We start from the raw sequence: 6,912 nt of genomic DNA, 5'->3' as shown, positions 1-6,912 counted from the left end.
TAAAGGGATTGTCTTGTGCTTTTTTTTCTTTCTTAGGGTATGTGTCCACGTTCAGGATTGCATCAGGATTTGGTCAGTATTTTACATCAGTATTTGTAAGCCAAAACCAGAAGTGGGTGATAAATGCAGAAGTGGAGCATATGTTTCTATTATACTTTTCCTCTAATTGTTCCACTCCTGGTTTTGGCTTACATATACTGATGAAAAATCCTGACGCAATCCTGAACGTGGACACATACCCTTAGGGTATGTGTCCACGGTCAGGTTTGCTTCAGGCTTTGGTCAGGATTTAATGCAAGTAAAATCCTGACCAAAACTGCACCTGAGGTCACTGGCAGGTCACCTGCGGTGTGCCTGCGTGTTTTGCTCATTGTAGCAACATGCTGCGTTTTGAAAAAACGCACCGCGCATGCGTTTTCGCGGCAAAAACGCATGCGTTTTTAAACACATAGTGGAGTCGGGATTTCATGAAATCCCATCCACTATGCTGTAACATCTGGACGCTGCGTTTTTGATGCTGCGGAAAAACGCAGCATCAAAAACGCAGCGTTTCCTGAACGTGGAAACATACCCTAAGACGTGGCATCCCATAACATGTAACCACATGCACACCTTCCTGCTGACGCCCACCACTCCTGGCACTGAGGGTTCACTGTGCTTCATAACGTGCTCTTTAGGGAAGGATAGGTTTGTGACCGATGTGTCACCGCTGCGACCATTGATTGGCCGCAGTGGTCGTGTCCTTACTGCAGGAATAGCATGGACAGAGCCGGACTTTGGAAGCCCTGTTCTTGTCTTATGGACCTGTGACCTCACATACCCTTCCTTGTCTGCTCAAGAAGCTTGGATACTGGCAGGGGCCCAAGGGAATGCCAGGAGAGGAGCGGGCAAGGTTCGGGACCTGTCCTAGATAGCTGTATAGATGCCTTTTATGGTGGTTCTGCCTGTCCTGCAATACAGCTGGTCCTACTGTCTCTGCATTCGCAAACGTTCTCAATAGTGAGGAGAAAACCGCCATGGAGAAGAACCACAATCACCTTTTTTAGCAGCTATCTGACCTCGTCCAGCGAACATTATCCTTATGTGCCGTCTGAAGCGCCTTATAGGGTTTTACTAGAAACACAATAATAGCCAAAACCATGAGATCAGCGATTCCCAATCCTAAAACCAATCCTGCCTCCAGGACGCCTGGTATAGGGGGGATTCGGTAAAGAAGTCCTTAATTCTTGTTGTGGCTTCTTGTAAGTTGGCTCAGATGTGCTTTTTGTTGGAGAAGACTTAAATCAATGTGTCTTCCTTATTGCGTAAGTGAGAGGTCTTGACCAGCACTTAAAGGGAACCTGTCACCCCCCCCCAGGCGTTTTTAACTAAAAGAGTCACCTTGTGCAGCACTAACGCTGCATTCTGTCAAGGTGGCTCTTTTAGTTCAGGTCTCCTCAAACGCTGAAATAATCTCTTTTATAATGTGCCCCTCATACCTGAATTTGTCAGGGGGGCATGTCTTTTCTCCCCTGACACAAACGCCTCCCAGCCGTCACTCAGGGCCTCCGGGTGCCGCCTCCATTTCCTTCCTGAACGTCCCCGACACCTGCGCTGTAAGGTTTTTTTTTGGGCATGCGCAGTTTGCACTGCCCTTCGAACTTACAGTGCAGGCGATGGGGACGTTCATGAAGGAAATGGAGGTGGCACCCGGAGGCCCTGAGTGACGGCTGGGAGGCGTTTGTGACAGGGGAGAAAAGGCATGCCCCCCTGACAAATTCAGGTATGAGGGGCACATTATAAAAGCGATTATTTCAGCGTTTGCAGGGACCCGAACTAAAAGAGCCACCTTGACAGAATGCAGCATTAGTGCTGCACAAGGTGGCTCTTTTAGTTGGTGACAGGTTCCCTTTAAAAACCCCAAGAACCCTGGGTGAGAAATGTATCAAATGAGGAAAGTTGAGCACATGCATATAGGTGGGACTGGCCAACTCTGTATGTGGGCAGCCCAGCAGAAACCCTGATAATGGACATAGCGAGAAGGAAGGATCAGACGTTTTGAATCCTTGGTTTCCCCATGAGACACGACTGGCATTCATTGGTGTCTGGCAGAGGATTGTTTCTCTTTTTGTCATCAACACAGACATACATGTTCAGATGAGCGTGCATGATTATGAGGGAGTCAGAGCTGTCTGGAGAAAAAGCTTTAAAAAAAATTAAAAGACGGCTTTTAGCTCTAACCCCTTACCACCAAAGCCTAGTTTCATCTTTCTGACAGCTCCATTTTCCAAAATAGCCAATATACCATTGACCCCATTTTTGAAATTACACCCCTCAAGGAATTCAACCAGGGGTGTAGTGGCCTTTTTGGACCTCCTGGTGCTTCACATAAGTTTATAACATTTGAATGTGAAAATGAAAACTTGTGTTTCTCTCCAAAAAAGTTGTTTAAGCGCTACATTTTTCCTTTGCACAAGGATAACAAGAGACAATAAATTGCACAATTTGTAAAGCAGTTTCCTGCGTAGACCGATCGCTCACATGTGGTCAAAAATTACTGTTTGGGCGCATGGAAAGGCTCAAAAGGAAGGAGCACCTCTTGACTTATGGAGTGCAATTTTTGGCTGGCATTGATTGTGGAAATTAAAAATCACATACCTCATACAGCGGGTGGAATAAGTTTTGAGCACATCACCAATTTTCTAAGTTAATTTATTTCTAAAGGTGCTCTTGACATGAACTCACCAGATGTTAGCAACAACCCATCAAATCCACACAGGAAATAAATCAATCCATAGATGTCCATAAATTAAGTTGTATAACAATGAGAAAACACAGGGAAAAAAATATTTAACACATGGAGCAAGAGAGGTGCAAAAAGCCATGAGAAGTCATGACACCAGCTGAAATCTATCACATATTATAAAGCAGTCCTGCCGATTAGGAAAAAATATCAGTTGATGGCCTATAAAAGGCTGTCTCATTACCAAGGTTCTACACAAGAAACATCTCATGATGGGTAAAATCAGTGAGCTGTTTCAACACCTTCACAGCCTTAATGTTGCAAAACATACTGATGGCATTGACAGAAGAATGTCTAAACTACTGAAGGTTTCAGTTAGCGCTGTTGGAGTCATTATCCAGAAGTGGAAAAAACATAATTTATCCATAAAACAGACACGGTCAGGTGTTCCACGCAAGATTTCTTGCAGAGGAATAAAAATAATTGTTAGAAGAGTTGTCCAAGAGCCAAGAACCACCTGTGGAGGCATACAGAAAGACCTGGAATCAGCAGGAACAATTGCTTCAAAGAAAACTGCAGTTGTGTGAAATTATTTTTTACCACCTTCCTGATTTCCTGTTCTTTTGCATGTTTTTCAAATGTAAATGTTTCAGATCACCAAACAATTTAAAATATTATACAAAGATAACACTAGTAAACACAAAATGCAGTTTATAAATGAAGATTTTTTTTATTATTTAGGGGAAAAAGAAATCCTGTGAAAAAGTGATTGCCCCCCACTTAAAACATAAATTAACTGGTTTATCATATTTTTGGGAAGCTGAAATTTATGGATGGAGCTTAAGCTCAAGAGTTCATAATAGGAGCCCACGGAACCTTCAGGATTTGAAGAGTGTTTTGAGTTGAAGAATGGGCCAAAATCACACCTGAGCAATGCACGCTACTAGTTTCTCCATACAAGTGGCATCTAGAAGCTGTCATCATATAACCAACAAGGCATTTTGTATGAAGTATTAACCCCTTTCTGCCATTGGACAGAATAGTACGTCCGATGGCAGTATAATCCGCTTTGATGTGGGCTCCCGCGGTAAGACAAAAAGTACCCTGTCATTTACTACTCTACGTCTCCCAAGTGCGGCAATACCCTATAAATGCTGATATACTTTTGTATGAGTACACGGCAGGGTTCAGAAGAGATGCCGAAACAGCAGAAATCCCCAAAAAGTGACCCCCATGTTGCAAATTACACTCAGGGAAGTCATATATAGTTGTGACTATTTTGACCCCGCTGGCATTTTCCATATACTATTGAGCAGTGAATATTGAAAAATGAAAATTAGGAAATATGTCATTTTAGTGCCCGATGCATTGTGTCCAGCTAGTACTTTTGGAGAAGCGCACCCAAAAATTGTTAAAGGTGATATCCAGCACTTCCATCAATGATTCGACCCAGAAACCCTTTTAGTGGATTTTTCCCTCAGCAGCAATGCCACACATGTTGTCATTAACTGTGGTTTGGGCACTCTGTAGAGCTCAGAAGGGGCCATTTGACTTTGGGAACGTAAATTTTACTGCTGTTGCCCCATGTCTGCCGAGCCAATGGACTGCAGCATAGGACAGTGCTGCTCGTATTTTGCATATCCTGCCTGCAGTGCTGTCCCTCAACTAGGAGCAGGACCACAGACATGTGCCGTATCAGTGAACGGAGTGCAATTGACAGGTCTGTTGGACTCGGGTAGTTTGGTAACATTAGTAAGGTCCACAATTCCTCATCGGCTGATTCCTGGGAAGATGGTGGGCATCTGCTGTATCCATGGGGACGCTAAGCACTACCCTGTGGCCCGAGTGGTCATAGACACAAACTGTGGCAACAAGTCCCATGAGATGGGCTTAGTCAAAGACCTTTTGCATCCTGTTATAATAGGGTGGGACTTTGCATTGTTTTGGGACTTGTGAGGGAAAGACAGGATGCTTGCTTGCCCAGACAACAGCCAGGTCGCTCCTAAACAAACCTCGTCGCAGGCTGCAGCTGATGGGTTTCCCTTTTGTGTGCTTCTTGGTAATGAGGATGAGGCAGCATCCCCGGAGTGCAACATCCCTGAGTTCGAGGTGTCTGGGAGAAACTTTAGGACTGCTCAACTCAGGGGCTTAACCCTAAAAGGGGTGTTTGATAATGTGACTGTACAATGCCTGTAATGCTGTAAAAATGCTCCCTACATACCAAATGTTTTCACTGTTTCAAACAAAAAAAAACCCAGTTAAGTCAATCAAATGCCTTCTCTGCGTCTAAACTTAAAATAAGCTTTTGTCTTGTATTTTTGTTGGACACATCAATCAAATCTATTGCCCTTCTGGTGTTGTCCCCTCCCTGGCGAAAATGGACAAAGCCTACCTGATCCCTACTAATAAGCCGGGGTAGCTACTGATTAAGTCTATTAGCCAACATACGGGTTTAATAACTGCCTGGATGTTTTAATGAAACCACTTCCTGTGCCTACCTCAACCACAGCTCAGTGAGTGAAACCCTACAATATTATGATGCTCTCTTATACACAGTGTAATGCCTCCACACTGTATACTGACCTCTTAGTAAGCCCCAAACTGTTTGATGGCTCCAACACTGTATGATAGTCCCCACACTATACAAAGACCCCACATTAGCTCCCACTATGTGTGATTGCTCCCTCACTGTAATGCCCACACTGTATGGTGGCCCCCTAAATAACCTCCAAATAGTATGATGCACCCCATAGATCTCCATGCTATTCATCATAGGCCTCTGTATAGTATAATGCACTCCCCATAGGCCTCCATATAGTATAATGCATATCATAGTCCTCCATATAGTATAATGCATTCCCCATAGGCTTACATGTAGTATAATGCACTCCCCATACCCCTCCATATAGTATGCATCCTGTAGTCCTCCATATAGTATAATTCATTCCCCATAGGCCCTCCATATAGTATAATGCACTCCCAATAGGCCTCCATATAGTGTAATGCACTCCCTATAGACCTCTATATAGTTTAATGCACTATCCATAGGCCTCTATATAGTATAATGTACTACCCATAGGCCTCCATATAGTATAATGCACTTCCTATAGGCCTCAATATTATATAATGCACTCCATATATAGGCCTCCATATAGTATAATGCAAACCTCATAGGCCTCAATATGGTATATTGCACTCCCCATAGGTCTCCATATAGTAAAATGCACTCTCCATTGGCCTCTATACAGTATAATGCACTCCCCATAGGCCTCCATATAGTATAATGCACTCCCCATAGGCCTCTATACAGTTTAATGCACTATCCATAGGCCTCTGTTATGATCCGGTGGTAGGATCACCAAACTGACCTGATAGGTAAACCTGAATATTAGGACAAGCTCCGGGGATGTGGGAACTATACCGACCGCAATCCTGATCCTATCCACACACACTAAAGGCAGCCGTGGAGCGTTACCTAAAAACCTAGACGCCTCTTCACAGCCTGAGAAACTAACTACCCCTAGAGAGAAAGCAAAGCCTCACTTGCCTCAGAGAAATGACCCCAAAGTTTAGACAGCCCCCCACAAATAATAATGGTGAGTTAAGGGGAAAATACAAACGTAGGAATGAAAAACAGGTTTAAGCAAATGAGGCCCGCTAACACTAAATAGACAGAAAATAGCAAGGAGTCTGTGCGGTCGGTACAAAAACTATCAAAACAATCCACGCAGAAAGTGCAAGAACCCCCACACCGACTCACGATGTGAGGGGCGCACTCTGCACCCCAAAGCTACCAGCAAGCGAAAAATCACATATAAGCAAGCTGGACTGAACTCATCATATACTGAGAAACATTTTCAAGGAAACAATGAGCAAAAGAACTAGCAAGACTTAGCTTCACCAGCAGTAGACAGGTCACAAGGAAAATCCAGGAGAGGTCAGAACCAGTACTGAGTACAACGACAGCAGGCAACAAGTGAAGGTCCAGGTGGAATTAAATAGGGACCAGCATAGCAGGAAATGAGGCAGCTGAGCCCTGCTACAGACCTGCAGTATCGCTAAAGGCCACCAGAGGGAGCCCAGACGGAATTCACAACAGTACCCCCCCCTTGAGGAGGGGTCACCGAACCCACACCAGAGCCCCCCGGCCGATCAGGACGAGCCGAATGAAAGGCACGAACCAAATCGGC

Source organism: Ranitomeya variabilis, chromosome 3 (assembly GCF_051348905.1).
Source record: "Ranitomeya variabilis isolate aRanVar5 chromosome 3, aRanVar5.hap1, whole genome shotgun sequence".
Taxonomy (NCBI): Eukaryota; Metazoa; Chordata; class Amphibia; order Anura; family Dendrobatidae; genus Ranitomeya; species Ranitomeya variabilis.
The sequence above is the reverse complement of the archived record's forward strand: the minus strand, read 5'-3'. Positions refer to the sequence as shown.